The sequence below is a fragment of the Haliaeetus albicilla genome, chromosome 22 (assembly GCF_947461875.1).
Source record: "Haliaeetus albicilla chromosome 22, bHalAlb1.1, whole genome shotgun sequence".
Taxonomy (NCBI): domain Eukaryota; kingdom Metazoa; phylum Chordata; class Aves; order Accipitriformes; family Accipitridae; genus Haliaeetus; species Haliaeetus albicilla.
In genome coordinates this window covers 16,455,163-16,472,306 of record NC_091504.1, presented here as the reverse complement: position 1 = coordinate 16,472,306, position 17,144 = coordinate 16,455,163, and the positions used below count along the sequence as shown (strand labels likewise).

Genomic DNA, 17,144 nt, shown 5'->3' with positions numbered 1-17,144 from the left:
AACAGTCAGTGCCAGATGACTGGAAGCTGGAGACTTTTCAGTTGTTGGTTAATTTTGGCATGCGTTACATAAAAGAACAGCAGAGCGGGAAGGGTGTTCTTCCCTCCTGTCATTCTTGCTTCTGATTAATTTCTGGGCTTTGATCCATATGTGCACAGGATGTGATAAATGACCATTGCAAGTCTTCGGTAGATGAGCAGGTGGTTCTTAGAGAGGAGGATATACTGAATGGTGATGAAGAAAGGATCAGGCTTTATGCAAACTATTTTTCACTTCCATGTCCTAAGGTGAGCTCTGTTGAATTCATCCTCCATAAGGACCACCGATGCCAAGATATGGCCAACCTGGAACATTTCAATCCCTTCTTCAAGGTGCGCAGTGTTTGCATGAGTATAATAGCAGCTGTAGCCTGTGATCCGGGAAGTCCTGCTTGCTCCTGTGGCTTACAGCAAAAAAGGTCAGCTCCTGCCTGTCTCATTTACAGAGAGCTAAGATGCAAGCAGCCCTTCCTTAATGTAAAACCAGGTTTTGTTTAGAAAAGTTTCCTTCAGTTTCTCTGTGGGTGCAGCTGGGTCAGGGAGGGAGCCCAGTGTAGCCCAGAAGACTTGGCCACAGTTAGTCCTTGAAAGTGCCGATAGATGAAAGTGTATCAAGCAGGCAGATATTTGCCTCTTTTCCCAGTTCTGTTTCTCAAAGTATACAAATCTTAATGCAATGATAAAAAAGTGGAAAAATTTAAAGACAGAAAATACAACAACAGAATTATTTTTGAAAAAATGTATGGAGACTTTGTAGAAAATCTATAATTTTCCTGAACAATATGCACAAGCAAGTCACCTTCTATCTGACTCATTATGTCTTATTGAGAAGTGAATTGTGAGTCTTCCTTGTTCAAGCATGATTAAGACTTACATGTCTCTTGTTGGCTAGATTTCCTATTGAGCATAGTAGCAGCCAGAGAAAATGACAGTACAATTTTATGTGATTAGGACAAATCCTTAAAAATCTTGGGCAATTTTCAGTAACTATGTCAAGACAGTAACTAAAACAGAAATTTTAACACTTGTCAAAGCTTCATTGTTGGACCAAACAAATGTTTCTAATTGGTTGAGTCAAAATGTGTTTATTCATATCCCTGTGTTTTCTTCAGTTTTGCTTTTTTTCCTGTAGACATCTGTTATTTTTCTGTTACTGCTTACGTAGCCTTTTTATGCACATTTCCAAGAGTGAAAACATATTTCATTCCTCTTCAAGCTTCAATTAGATAGTCTTTTGTCCAATTCCTTTTTTCTTGTCATCTTTTTTTATTAATTTTCAAATAAATTTGCAATAACAATTGAAATAATTAGGAAAAAGCAATAGGATTTACAAGAAAGCTTTGTGCTGGAGATCTTGTCAAACGTGTGCAAGTATTGTATACATCCCAGAAATGAGAAGGAGAAAAACAAAACCAAGTCTGCAAATGAGGTCTTGAACTATTCCCTTCTGCAGCAACTGGAAATTTTAACATTTAGCTCAAGAAAAAGAATCAAAGCAGACACTAAAAGAAAGGAAAACATAAATAATTTGTAAGTTTGATAATAACCTCTGAAGGCATAAACAGTGCTGGGGAATAGACAGCTACTGGAAATGCAAACGTGGTATTTTGTAGCTAGCTAAATGAAGGATTCAGGCACTATCCTTGTCAGCCTTCTCTGGCTTAGGATGAGCTCACAAGGGCGTGCTATGAAAGCCTCAGGCTATTGAGTTGTCTCCTTCTATAAAAAGTCTTAATCCTGTTTACTTCTTCATGGATTTCTGCACCTGATTTTTTGCTGTATTTGACTTGGAATCAGCCTAGGTTTGCAAACATGGGTGTTCATCTGCCATGCTCCTCCACCAGCCTGTTTGAAGATAATTACTTCCTTTGTTCTAAGTGATTTTATACTGTTGGCCAAGAGTTTCTCTTTCTTCAACCTTAATACCTTGTAGTTGAACTTCAGCATATCTTTCTGTATGACACCCAACCTAGGAGCATCAAACTGCCGCAAGGAAAGGACAGGACCCCAGGACACGCGCACACAGTTCACAGAGGTGAGAGCTGGTGCGTTGGGTTTGTTTGCTGTTAGCACTGGACAAGGATCAGCCAACATCTGCTTCTGTAAAAGCCTTTTTGGTCGATTTGATTTGCAATCAATACGCTAACAAAATCGGCTTCCTCACATGCATTTCTTTTGTCACAAAGAGAGGTTGCATTCATCAGGGGGAGTTTCTTCCAGCCCAGCTCCTGAGTTTTTCTCCAGGACATGACCGCTACTGCATTATTTCTGTATTTTTGGTGGGCAGGCTCATCACTGATTACACCTAGTAATAAATACCTCTCAAAGTTCAGGATTAAAAATTGCTTTCTGAATGAAATTGCTATTACATGTAAATACTATATTGTTCTTTCTTTATTTTATCATCTTCTGCTTTCTGTGTCTGTCCAATGGATTGGTGCCTTATTATCACAGCTTCTTTTTTTTTCTTTTTTAAAATAATTATCAGTTATCTGGTTTCTTTTAGAAGTTTTGTTTTATCTTTTTTTCATATTTTTTTGTGTTATGCTACCCTCCACAATTCTCTAAACAAATTTTAATACTAGAAGTTGTTAGCTGCAGTTTACACATTTCCCTTTCATCCAAAAAGTCACAGGCTAGATCTTTAAGTTAAAGATGGATGATGTCCAGAAACATTTAGTGTAATTTTAATTTTAGAGCAAAATTTTAATACTTCTGTCCCATTTTTCACCACCTTCCTTCCTCCTTTTTATTTTTGGACAACTCCGTGGGAGATCCAGAACACCAAAATTTCAGTGAAGAATCAGGAAATATTTACTATGAAATGATTTTCTTATTTTGAAATCAGTTCAGTTGTCAGGATAAAAATGTGATGCGGCTGCATGAGTGGTAGTGCTGGAAAAAGATACTGCTATGTCCTTTTCCAATCCAATATTCCCCCTTGAAGTGAAATCCCTCGCAGAAGTTAAGGCCAGACTCAACCTGGAGATTCACCTACCAAAGTAGTTTGACTTGGGCTGTCAAATCACTCTGATTTATTTTATTTTGTAGTGTGGACACTGGTTTCAGTAATGTATTTCTTCAGTATTCCTTCATGTGTTTCATAATTTTACCCAGGTTATTTTTTTAAGTACCTCAGTGGGACATACGAGCGAGAATTACAATGTTGTTGATCACCCCGTGCCTCTCGTAGCCATCGGCCAAGGGCAATATGCACAACCCACAGGTAAAATGCTACTTACTGCATTTTTCCCCCCTATTAAGTGCCTGATTCATAGAGGAATAGCAAAAGTAGAACTGCTGAGGGAACCCCCCCCCCCCAACAACCAAACCAAACCAAAACAAAACAAGCCCACAAGTAAATATTTGCACAAATGAACACAGAATAGATGTATGTCGTGCTCCGAGGAGGGCTGGAGTCCCAAGGACTGCGTGAGGACAAGCCCAGCAGAGAGCTGTGGGTGAGCTGTCGATGGTGAGTCCTCATCACCAGGGCGCCAGTGGTCTCACCCAGTTCTGCCAGTGTCCCCAGGGGCGAGATCTCTGCAGCGTCCGTGGGAGATCGCAGCGCTGTTCCTGTTGGGAATTGCAGTCGGTGCAGGCTGTGGCATCGTGAAAGGAGGTTTTCCTTGAGAGGGGGTCTAAGGGCTGCAGTCTCTGATACAGCATTTGCATGGGAGGTGCAGAGGAGTCTGATAAATTAATTCTAAACAGTAAGACCTATCCTTCATTTTTGTGACACTACTGCGGCTGTAAAAGTTTAAGACATACCATTTATGTTGCAAAGGATCTCTAGAGGTCTCCAGCCCAATCCAGGGCTCAAGGGAGGTCCAGTTACAGAAGGGTGCTTGTCCAGCCCAGGCTGGAATTTGTCCCAGGATGGCAATCACACACCATCTCTGCATCCCTGTTCCAATGGTTGAGTACCTTCAGGGTGAAATATTTTTCCTAACATCTAATCAGAATTTCCTGTATTGTAACTTAGGTCCATTGCTGCGTGTCCTTTTGCCAAGATTTAATCTGGGCTTGTTATTTCTCATGGCAAAGTTTAATAAATAAACATGAATGTGTTACCATTACTATTCCAGTCCAAATAATAAGTGGAAGGGCTCGTCTTGAGATGGAGTTATTTAGAATAAGCTTCTTAAAGGTATTATCATGCATAAAAATGCAAATTGGAATCTAGAAGCACTGTGGTCTCTAGAATAGGTGTTTTGAAAACCCCACTGGATACCTGTGTCCTCTGCAGATGCCTGTGAAGCTGCAGCCTGGTGCAGCAGTACTTGATAAATTAATTCTGAAGTGGTGGTGCACACAGTGACCTGAGCATCTCAGCAGTGCTAGTTGTAACAGGTTGTTTTAAATAATACGCAAAAGACCCCAAGAAGGAAGTTAAAGCTAGAATTTGATTATGTGTAGGCAATCTGCATGAGAGAGAGGTCCAAAGAAGTCGACTTCAAATCGAGGCAGACACAGGTACCCCAAGGGAAGTCCTTAGTGTGAACAAGGAGCAGTAAATACAAGACAAGCAGTTTCAAATTGGCTTTTCATTATGGTTGGCTTATTTTAAAAAGCTGAGTTGGGTTTTCCTGGGTGTTTAATGTTTGCAATATCTATTGATTTCAGCTGGTGTTGGTACATGCTCGACTGTTTCAGAAGTGTCAGAGCAGCTGCTATGCCGAGACTGTGCACATAATTGCTGAGAACAATAATCTCACGGCTTGTTTGGGTTCCCTGCGCCACTCTTATCCAACTTGCTATCTCTCACCTTATCCTTACATTGTAATGCCTTTAGGACAGGACTATCTCTTGCATTGTGTGCAGCAACTGAAGTGATAAAGATCCTGACTGCGCGTAGCGCTTCTAGGAATTACCGCAAAAAAAGCCCCATCCCATAATAATTTATTAATATGGTATGCATCAATGTGAGACATTTCATTGGCTTTAATAGGCTTTGGATCAGTTTCCTTAGTACCTCTGGCCTTTTTCAGTTCCATTATTCATGAAGGAACATGTTTAATTCAGAGTTAGGGACCGCAAATACATCTAGTGTACCTGGCGATGCTCAATGTTTTTATCCCGTTACAGAAGTTATCCCTAAGCTTAGAGCTGCCTCATCTATGTGGAGGAGTACAAGGCAGACCCGCTTCTGAGGATGCTGGGGCTTGTATGAAATAAAGGTTGAGTTCCTCCACCCAGTGCGGATGATTTTCTCTTTTTTGCCCTGTGATGGGGTGTGTTCCCGGAGCTTGTCCGCTGCAGTGCACACCTCGGGTCTAAACGGCAGCCTTTGGCCATGGACTGCCTAGTCAGCAATGGAGTTTATCAGGTCAAGACAAGGGTCACGCTCTGCTCCATCCTATTTTCATTCAGGGACAGACTTTTTGTCAACCTTCCATTATCTTTCCCCCAGCTTTTACCTAAAGATAAAAAGAAACAGCTTATAATTCATTACAGTTCATTAAAATGAAAATAAAATTTATTTTGCATCAAAATGAAAAAATATGACTTGTTCATTATTAGCATATAAATGGTATTTTTTATGTCACTCTGCCACAAAATCACTTACATTTTCAATGATCACAGCACACAAAATTAATTTTTGATAGCCTTTTGTGATTTGGTTGAAAATTCTCATTTCTTTTTGTGCATTAACAGCAAACTGTATCCACTGCTATTCATACCAAATTTTAGATAATGAAGCAATTAAAAATACATGGATTGAAGATCTTATCTCATTTTTCCTCTGGCCTATTTCTGCTTCATTATTCATGAAGGGATATGCTTAATTCAGAGTTAGTAATTGCAGATATATCTAGTATAAATTGCGCCTTATATTCTTTTACCCAATTTCAATTTATTTTAGCAAATAGATCTATGGGGAAAAGAGAGCAGGAAAGACAAAAGGGCAAAAACTACATCTCAGTGTTGCCAAACAAAACCTTACAGGTCTATTGCTTGTAAAGTATGTCTGCAAGTCAGGAAAAAGTTGATGCAATGAGGCACTGTACTTGGCATATTAATAACCTTGCATTAGTATCAAACGGCTGAATTAAACTCTTCTGATTTGAAGCAGTTTGAGAGACCTCATGACTCAGTGCAACTGTCATTCTGCTGATTTTATCCACAAAGTCAAAAAGTCCCAAATCAGTGAAAAGCAGAAGTAGTAGAGACATAAAACTAGATAATTAGCAGAGTTGAAATAAAATTAAGGTGGTTTAGGCAAAGTAGAGGAACCTTCACTTGGCCAGAAAGTGAGAATGACTCTGGATCATGTGTTTCCACGTGTCTGGAGCGAGATGTGTCTGTAACGGCTCGATAAAATGTTCGGATCCTGGACACGTAAAAATCATGAGAGCTTCCACTGGGTTTGGGATCCAAGGAAACAAAAGCCAGTACGTGTGGGAGAGTGGGCTGGGAGGGGGCTGCCAAAGTGCAGCCAGGGCTGCTCCTTGGCCAGATGGCTCCTGCCTTCCCCTCCCACAAATCTCAGCCCAGGGGTTGGATTAGGGTTGGGATGAGGGTGCCAAGGAAAAGACAGCTGACACGTATGGCAGGAGAGGGCTTGGACCAGGCAGCCAAGATGCCTCCAGGGCTGCTGATGCAATTGTCCCCCAGAGCCCTGCTGACGTGGGGCCAGGTCGAGTTCCTGAGCTGGGCCACAGCCGAGGGCTCTCTGTGAGGTTTGGACGGTGCCTGTGGAAACTGCTCTTCATGGGGAGGTGCTAACAAGGTTAATCATATCCAGGAACTGTAAGAGTTGGCTGTTGGCTACTGCAGTCCCAGGGCTTCTTGTTGGGCTGTAAGCTGTCTTTGGGAGCTGTCACAAAAATCCCCTTGCCCTGAACCTTCTGCAGAAGATGGAACGGGGCATAACATGGGTGAGTTTCCAACTGTTCCTCTGACCAGGTGTCAGAGCGCTCTAGAGAAAGGTTTTGTTTTAATCGCTAAGGACACAGCTCCGAACCTCCCTTTATACCAGTGGAACTTCTTGTATGTATGCCTTGGACTTGAAACAGAGTTTGTAGAATTAGCAATTTGGATTTATTAAACATTGTGATCAGCACTTTCTGGTGCAATTATTAAGGCAAATATTTCTGCCCAGTTATTTGATTAACTGAGTAACTTGCAAAGTGATGCATAGCCTTTCCTGTGTAGTCCTTGATTCATAATTTCAATAAGTTAATTAATTACAATCTTATTTTCTCTCCTAATGAATTCTGGTTTGCTCTGATGGCTTTGGAAGTCTTAAACATGTTGTGAATGATTCTCAGCTAAAGTTTCAGAGAGTTTTTATCTTTTATAGGAAATAGCATTTAACAGCTATTGCTTTTCAGCGTAGAGCAGACTTTACAACTGCCACCAGCACTAACAAAAATTCTGCCTACCTTCTGCTCCCTGTGCTCCACGAGGAAAATCCATCCGTTCGTGAACAAGTATCCCTATTTTCCCTAGAGGACACTGACAGGCACTGCTTTCAAAGAAATTACACTCCACTCAGTTACTCCGATCAACAAAAGCAACGTTCCCTGACCTGCTGTGGGTGAACAGCCTTTGGAGGCCTGTGCCACAACAGAGGTGTCAGGCCTTGGCAGGATATTTAATCTGCCTTTGTCTGCAGCATCGCTTGTTGGTGACATTGGATGTGTGCTCCATTCTTTGTGTCCTTAATTTGCTGATAAGTGTGTTGAAGGCTTTCAGAGCCCACGTTGGTTGAAAACTGCTGTTGGTTCATCACACAATGATGAAATTAAATCTAATGCAAAATTCTTCCAAGTGCATGACATCTGTTTTCCTGGAATCCTGTTTTTAATAAGTTCACTAAAAGCAGATTTCCTGGAAGTCAAACTGGTGCATGGAGGAACAATTTCCAGCAGGGTTCTGCTATTGACACGCTGTGGCTGTGCTAAAGCTGACCCCTTAGTGCTTGTGGTGACTGGGTACTTTGGGGTGCTTCTCAGCCAACAGTTCACGTTGTGTCTTCTCTATAGGAGGAGACACACACCTCCTCACCAAATGGCCCATTTTTTTTCCACTTTGGTGTGGTGTTTCCCTTGCTTCTACAGTTTCTCCCTGCTTTTTTTTTTTCCTACTATCCCCTGCCTGGATTTGGTCCTTTATCTGTTGCTGTATCTTTCCAGATTTAGGCTGATTTTGGAGAAAAGAGGAGGGAAGCCATGTGTTTGGGGATTTTTCCATTATCTCGGACCATATCTCCTCCATTTCCTCCTTATTTGTCACATGAGTGTTTCTGATCTCTGCCTTGCCCTCCTATCACCACAGATTCCTCCCTTTCCATTGATCCACTTCTCTCCATCCTTTTGCAGAGGGTGGCATGGGAAAAAATGCCACTGAGCTCAGAGCAGTCATCTTCTCCTCACTGTCCACTAATGTTACAAAATAGGTGGCAAAAGCAGTCCCAGCAGGCGTCCTTGAGAGAGACCTGGAGGCTGTGGAATAGAGAGGCTCAGAAACTGAGATAAGCCATCTCTAATTCAAAATTGGGTAATTCAGATCCCCATCAGACACACTAACTGATCATAAACACAGGCCTGGCAGAGGCCTAGATCTTGCCTCCTCAGTGTCCTAGTCTTATATGAACGGTCATCTAAACAGTCGCACAAAATAAGGCTTTATCAGCTTCACTTCATTAGAAACTAATTAGAACTGTCACCCCAAGCTGAAAAGATACCTTTGAAGCACAAATATTTCCTCAGCTTTTCTTAATCGATGCTTTCTTTTTATGGCCCTTTTTATATGCTGATTCCAGCCGGCACATGAACTAGAAATCCTGGAAGGCTGGGAGGAAAAAAATCCTCTTGCACTATTTCCAATTGGGTAAAGACCAAAAATCCATTGGAAATCTCATGATTTCCAGCACAGTGTACTGGCCAAAAAAATCTGGAGAAGCTGCAAATAAGCATCCAGCTGTCTGGATAAATCCCTGAACTGAAAAAAATCTTTGGAGGTTTGTTTATTCTTCATATAGAGAATAAAACCTTATTATTTATCAATATTAATAAACTCCTTAAAGTGCATGGTGCCTACAAGGAGAAGAATTAGCTGTGTTGCTTGTGTTGATAAGTTTATAGGCCTGTGGGCTTGTCTGGCCTGGACAAGTCAGGTAATTCAATTCAGGGATTTAGAGCAAAGCTTACTGTTGGGGAGATTAACAACAAGGATTCATGGAAGAGATGATTTTTAAAGTAGAGATGTGAATCTGATGCAGGGCTGTGTTGTGAGAGGTACGTGTGGCTTTCAGATTGCATAGCAGAGAGAGAGAGGTTGAGGCAGAGAGAAGAAATTAATGGGAAAAGAGAGATGTAGGAGATGTATAGTCCAGGTTTTGTTATTTATGGGGTCAGAGCTGTGTCCCGATTGAGCAGACCAGGAGACTGTGGTCACCCCGGTGTTGCCTGGCCCCTGCTGTTGCCCAGGCCAGCTACATACACACTGCTCCCTCGACTCATGTCTGTGTGCAGCTCAGCCCAGAGCTGCCTGGTTTGTGTTCTGCACATACATTTTTACTGTCCCAAATCAGGCTTTTTAGTAAGCACTGTTTGAGCAGGTTTTCAGAAAACCAAGCTGAAATTCTGAGCACAAATCCCATTACTGGTTTAAAGGGTCAAAACCTCCCACTGCTTTGGACATTCACCATATATCTATTTTAACAAGATCTATGCATGCATGAACTACCACTCAGTCTTTTGCCATATAATTTTTTGCTTCTATATTCGACAAATATTCTAATAGGAAGGCAAACTGTGAATGGCAACTTATTCTGTCTTATATTGCTCTTGTTATATTATCATTCATTGCCTTGCTGTATTACTATTAATTCTTTAATAAAACTACCCCTGGTACTCCTGCTCTGTTACCTTGGCACTGGAAAGGTTTGGAGAGTAAGTTGGAACTCGTATTCATGACGTGTCACATCAACCTAAATTTTGACAAAATATTAATTGGAATTGACAAATTTTGCCAAATTGGACTATTCACTGGATTGGACACAGGTGGACGGGCCACCTTTACTTAACTCAGAAAAGAAACATATATACTTTTATGTGTTTGTTAAATAACCTGTGCAAAAGACAGAGATATGTGATGTCAGTAAGGTCATTCCCACCCATCCCACACTGGCCAGGTAATGTCCTCCACACGCAGCCAAGCACTGCCAGTGCCAGAAGCAGCACGCAGGGACACCAGGGTCCCACACCACTCCTTCCCTTTCCCTCGTGCAGTGCAGGGACACCAGGGTCCCACACCACTCCTTCCCTTTCCCTCGTGCAGTGCAGGGACACCAGGGTCCCGTACTGCTGCTCCCCTTTCCCTCATACACCGTTGGTCAGGGCAAATGGGCGGCCACGTGTCGCCTGCTCTCCACACTGCCCTGAGATGTGGTCGGAGGTGGAGAACATTCCCTGAGCTAGAGGTGCAGGATGGGGCCCTTATTTATACATTTTCAAAATGCTTGCCATAAATTCACTGCAAAATAGCTGAGATCCCTGAAGAGCGAGCTATGTGACGTGGCCTTGCTATTTCAGATGGTTTTGTTGTTTGCTCTCTGCATCTCTATTAACAGCACTCTGTCAAGGCCGTTGCATTAAACATTGATCTACCTTGACAGCGGGAGCAGGGCATGCATATTGAAGGGCAGGTGTCAGCCCCTTGCCGACAGCATCCCTCCCTCGCAGATATTTAACTATTTCTTAGCCTCCCAAGAAAGACACGTGGAAGGAGCCTGCTGGTGCTGAGATGGCACAGAATTACTCTGCTAACCAAAGCGTGGCGGCGAGGAAAACTGTACTCCTGAATTTCACACCTGGAAACCTGCCAAACTAGGAGGCATCTCAAACAACCTTGTTGCTCTCCTGTCGGGGTACTGTCTGCTCCTTCACATCTACTGGGTGGGAGCTACTTACCATTTCATAGCAATTCTCAAGGCTGAAGCCTACTGACCTGTGGGAAAATTACACAAAGGGCATTTTATAGTACTTGAAGCTTCAGCTATGCCTAGTCATGAGCTCGCTGCTTCTAGTTTTGAAGGTGCTTCCTGCAGTGATTCTTTCATGCAATTGCCACTTCATGATACAGTCTCAATTTCTAAACTTTCCAGGATTCCCTTGAAATAACCTCAAGGGAAGTGGCAGGTTCTGACACTCTTGATGACTTCTTGGAAGCAATTCAGACACCAAATGATGGTCTCAGTATCAGGAAACGAGCAGAGGGGTCTGCCCGGCTTGGTGATGACTGATGGAGGAGGGGTCTGAATTGTTTGGTACCCTTTGTGGATGTTTGAAAGGGAAAATACTAATTCCTATGTTTCTGTGAAGGGTGTGATGTGAGATACAGATGGGCAGGGCATTTGTTTCTTTGGTTTCTTGTTTTTAATGTAGTGAAAGGCACTGAGAAACTTCACTGGCAGACTGAAAAAATCAGCAACCTAAGAAAGCTATGTAACCCTTGCAGCTGTCTTTCTGGATGCTTTACTTTAAACTACCTGGTGCAAAAACTCACCCCACCTTGCTAAGTGGGGCAACCTATCCACAGACCAGTGTCACTTGGATGCTTCCAAGTTTTCTAGCTCTTTAGGGAAAAGAGCCATGAGATACTAATCCTCCAGTAACTCTCTGTTTCTCCGGAGCAGAGGCATTGCTCCCTGGGCTTTCTCTCTGGCTTTCCCACTGGGTTCCTCCCAAGGTCTGCCCTTGCTCAGGGTGTCTCACTGATGAGTCAATCACTAACAAGCTGCTACATACAGTGAAGGACACGTAGTCTCCTTGTCACCAGTGATGGGAACAGCCAGCCTGCTGGCAGGCATCCCCCATGACATACCCCTCGCCCCGGTCCAGCTCTGCAGTCAAGGGGCCGTATCCCTGCCACACCACCCGTTCCCTCCCTGCTCCCTGGCTCCACAGACCCGGCGGAGGCTCTGCCTCCCTGCCTGTAGCTTTTGGCCGGGCGAGCGAGGCTGGGTCTGTCTGCCTGGCAGCGGCGCGGGTTTTGGGGAGGAGCAGTGGTGGGGCCGCAGGACTGTTGCGATTCGGCTGCCAGCTGGCACAGCGCAGGCAGGCGCTGAGCAGGGATGAAATGTGCTCGGATGAAATGTGCTCGGATGAAATGCCCCAGATAAAACATTCCCACAGCCCCACTATACCTTCGCGTTTCCCTGGCTTCATAAAGCACCTAGACTTCAAGCTGTCTGCTCACTGCGTGCTTGAATTTGGCTTGAATGTCTGATAACTTTTGTTTAATTTTGGCAGAGGTTTACTTGTCTATGTGTGTTTGGGTTTGGGTTTTTTTTTATTATTATTTTGTTGAATTCTCTGGCTAAGGATAAGTTTGAGGCTTAAATTACATAGTCACACTAATATCAGTCTGTACAGTAACTACAGCATTTTGTGGGCTTTGTAAGGTTTGTTATAAACCACCTCATCTCATGGCATTTATTGTCACTGTACCTATCGGTGAGCAGAAGGACAGTCTGACACCCTCCATGCAGCATGATGCAGTGGGGGTGCCTGTGTGCACTGCAGGGGGGAGTGGGACTTGGCCCATTTCAGTTCAAGCACAAACATCATGTATTTTCCCCCCCTCTTCACCAAGGGCTTTTAATATAAGAGCTAAGACAGGCATTTGCAACTTTTTCTCCTAGGGCTGAACTCTGATATTTCAACATGAAATTTTTAATCCAACAGCAATGCCTGGGTGTTGCCTGGTCCTCCAGGGACTGATGGTGTATATTTCTTCAAAAACAATGTGGCTGTTGCAAGCAATTGTTCTCTAAAGTCTGTTCAAGCTCTTGTTGGCTTGCTCTCCGCAAAAAATCACCTGGCGGTACTTAGGCTGCTTCTGTGATGAAAATGCTTGCTGTCATGTTAATTAATGCATCGCCTTGTCAGTTCTTTGTAGTCTTCCATCTACCTGCCTCTACCCTTGTCTTTTCTCCCCTCTTCTCTTTGGATGGTGACTCCCTCTGGATAGACTACCTCCATGGATCTGCACAGCACCAGCCACAACAGGTGCTCCTACAGAAAAAAACCTCATGAAAACATGAGAGCACCCCAACCATGGCTGGCCCAGTACGCCGTCACCTCACTTTCAGGAGGTGCGAGGGCAGTGCAGACACTGAATAGCACACGCAGCTGCCTATACCCTCCTTGTGTCCCTCATCCCAGTTAGCAAGTTAGGAGTTACCTGCCTGCTCACAGTCTGATGCCGAGCCCATGCAAAGCCCAGAAGTCCCTGAATGTGTTGCATGCACAAATAATTTTAGCTCAAATAGACTCTTGTGTCTAGTTTGAACCTCTTTTTGTCCCTCCAAGAACAACTCGGGAAGGATCCCATGAGTTGGCCTATGAAGATCTCACTACTGCGGGTATTCTTAGGTCTTCATCAGGAAAGGCATGGGAATCTCTCCAACCTATTACATCAGCCTTATAAATGACTCATGCTGGATGTCTGCGCTTTCTTTTACTGGTGAGGAGACAGCTGTGTTGGAGAACTTTGGTCAGCCTCATCTTTCCAGGGGGCAAAACGAAGGCCGAGCCAGCTCGTGGTGTACCCCAGTGGGTTCAGTAGGGTGTATCGGTGTCCCAAGGGATGTCTGTATGATGTATCTTGTCTACATGGTGTTGACTAAAAGTAAGAAGTGGTCAGATATTTTTCTTCATCTTCTATGACACACCACCTTCTATTTTTTTTTGTTGTTCATCTGCTGAAATTTTAGTGTTTGTGCCAGTGAGACCACAGCAAAGTCTTTTTCAGCCTGTCCCATCGCTCATTCTGGAAAGTTGTGCCAATTTAATTCACTCATAAGCTTATAATGTCAGAAAATAAGGTCTACGGCTTCTTTTCTTCTCTTCTCTGTAGTCCTATGGTCTCTTCTTTTTCCACCATTTGCTGGTTTGTCCCTCCTGAAATTTTATTTTCAAGAGCTGTGCTCCTTCTGGGTGTGTTTCTCTCATGTTTTAGTTATACCTTTGTGGTATTTTTTTTTTTTTCAGTTTTCGAGCAGATGAGGTCCTGATTAGCAGGATATGAAATAACTCAATAATACATAGTGAGTGATGTCAGTTGTTCTTAGAGGTGGCTACCTTCAAAAGAAGGAAGATAACCTTTATGGGAAAATACAACTGTCTTTACGTCCAGTCCAAAAGGACAGAAAAGACTGTGGATTAAGTGGAGACAGTCCCTAAATTCATTACTGACATCAGTTCATGGGGAAAAAAAAAGACGTCAGGAAAAAGGAAAATGGGCTGGAGGCTGCCGTCCAGCTGCCTTCTGGGTGCATGCCTGCAAGCAGGGAGCTGGAGCCTCCAGAACAATCTATTGAGGATTATTCTCAATGCGTGGGTGAGTATCAGGCTGGACACTATTGCACAACACAGCTCAACTGTGTGTCTGATGTTTGTCGTACTAATAGCACTGCAAAGAATTTAACAGTGGGGAAAAAAAAACCACATAAAATTGGGAAAAATGGAATAGTTAAAATCATGGCAAAAACTCTGGGGTTTGATTGAGTTTTGAAAATAATTGGAGAGTGATAATATGAAAAGGTGAGGAAGGGCTGTTTTGAAATGATCTGTGCCACATGGGGAAAAAGCAAATTTAAACAGATTGAAAGGGGTAAAGAGGCTGGAGGGAGTGGTGGGCTCAGACAGTCTATGGAAAGGGCTCAGGAGAGCCAGGAGGGGAAGTGTCTCTGTGAGAAAATGGAACAAAAGGTGGTTTTGAAATGAGGGAAGCTACAGGACTCATTGGAAGGAAAGGAGAGAAAGTGTCATGCATATTATTTCTTATTTTTTTTTCCAAATGATTTTACCTCATTCCCTTTTCAAACATGAGGGTGAAAATCTAAAGTGGGCAGAAACTCCCACTAGATTTTCATTGCTTTCTGCTTCCAACCTCCCTGGAAACCCCTCAAGATCAGGCTTTCACAGTAATTCAGCACATGTGCTTCTGGCCCCAAAACCCATCCATGAACCTGGGGGAGGTTTGGCCCTGATCTGGGCTGCTGCTGGGACAGCGTGCAAACATGAAACCAGAGTCAACTAAATGCCCTGGAGCATGCGGAAAGGTTGGGCTCTGGCTTGTATAGTAACAGGCTGAAGAAAGGTTTATGCCAATTCTGATTATATTCAGATGGATTAATGTATCAGCTTGTGGCCTTTCTGCTGACAGTGATTCTGAAGGGTGCAGGCACCCTTTAATAGGTGATAGACAGCTGAAAATCCCAGTGGAAGAAGTGATTTGTGATTATGGAAATTGGTAGCTCACCCTAGAAATTCTTGTGCAGTGCTCTTAAAAAGGCATGAATATTAGAGTTACATGTGTGTTTATAGAGTGTTCAGGCAAACTATAAGCGCTGAACTTTTGGGCTTGTAATCTCTCTTGCAGAATATGAAGGCTTTTCATGGGAAATGTACTGCGTCGATCATTTTCAATATTAAGATCAGATGCTTTCTTGCAGGCATTTTAAGGGTTTGTTCAGCTCTGGAGAACACCCTGTACAGTTTTTTACCTTTTCTAGTTTTGTAATCATGCAGTTTTTCCTTCATTGGGTAAGAGCAACAGAGACATCGTAGTGGGGTGAAAAGACTCCAGTTCAGCCAGGCTCTGAGCAAGCCATAGAACCAGAGAACCGTTTGGGTTGGAAAGGACCTTTAAAGGTCATCTAGTCCAACCCCCCTGCAATGACCAGGGACATCTTCAACTAGATCAGGTTGCCCAAAACCCGTCCAGCCTGATTTTGAATGTTTCCAGGTATGGGTCATCTACAGCCTCTCCGGGCAACCAGAGAGTCCATCTGGTTGAAGTCCTTGAAAGAGCTGCTGCGGGTTTGCTCACCTTGAAGTTAGTGGGAATTGAAAGTGCCCATTGTGCAACAGGACCCACCAGTACTGTATTGCACTAAACAAATCATATACTTTGAGACAGTCCCTACGTCAGAGAGCTTAAAAATAACAAAGAGAGGGTGAAAAGACGTAGGTAGCTCAATTTTATGCATGAAAATGGGAACAGATGTTAAAGAGCATACAGCGAGCCTGGACAGAGCACAGAACTGAACTGGTGTTTTCTGATTCCCAGGGTGGTGCTTTTATTCTGCAACAAGGATATTTTGCTTCTACAAGTTCAGGTGGAATGGTCATATTCTTAAAAAGAGTCGTCTCATTTTCAGTCAGCTCTACACTCAAATGCTTCCTTGAACCTGGTGGTGTTGGTAACAGTTGGCTTCTGAGCGAGTTTAAATAGCGATTCCTCTTTCATAGCACACAGTAACAACTGCTGTGCATGTTTCAGTCACAGGCAATGATTAGTCACAGGAGATACCAACTATTCCTTGAATATCGAGCCATGCTACCTTAAAACAAAAAACCACTAAAAATTGACTCATATACTGACCAGGAAATCTTCATGAGAAGATCATGACATTCTCCAGTGGAGAACATGCCCAAAGCACGCACTACATGGGCTGCCTTACTGTGGGTATTTTTTCCCTCAGTGAGTGTTAAGTGTGGAAAGTGGCAATGGGAAGAAATTGTGGTTTGTAACCTATCTTTCCAGGGTGATCTGAAGGCTTAAAAATATATATGATGATGTTAAAAATTTCTTTGAAAATGGTCATTTCCTTCCCTGGTTCCTGGATTGTTTGGTACTGTTGTCCGGACCGTGCGCTATCTGAGCATGCTATGGCTGCACAGGGTGACTCGCCAGGGCACTGTACCCTCTCAGGGATATAATGAGTATAGGGAAAGCATTTTGATTTGCCTTTAAATCTTTGCTCTCTAATGCACCATGTGGCTTTGCTCTTCCCATTCAATTCTGGTAGCCACATTTGTCTTGCCAGGCTCTGGGTGTTGGAAAAACACCACCAAGGCTGGAGCTGGTTGTGTGAGCATCTCTGGCCAGCTGCACAGGGTATTTGGCAGCCACAGGCCTCTTTCTGTAGACCATTCCCCCAAATAATGTGGTGTCAGAAAAAGGGAAAAAGCAAGAGTTTGGGTCACTTTATTGGACGTTTCAGTCTGTTGTGTCAGTGGCTGTTTGCATTTGACGTTCCAGATTAAGCAAATCCCCAGCTGGTACAAGATAGCCCCCCCCGCT

At 43.3% G+C, this 17,144-nt stretch overlaps 1 long non-coding RNA gene across 1 annotated transcript in view; it reads left to right on the top strand.

Moving 5' to 3' along the window:
• Nucleotides 1–6,498: 6,498 nt before the first annotated feature.
• LOC138690535 (uncharacterized) overlaps nt 6,499–17,144 on the top strand; it is a 30,433-nt gene continuing 19,787 nt past the window's right edge. Inside the window, exon 1 of the long non-coding RNA XR_011329314.1 lies at nt 6,499–6,919. This is a non-coding gene — a long non-coding RNA (uncharacterized lncRNA). The remainder of the gene's footprint in view (nt 6,920–17,144) is intronic.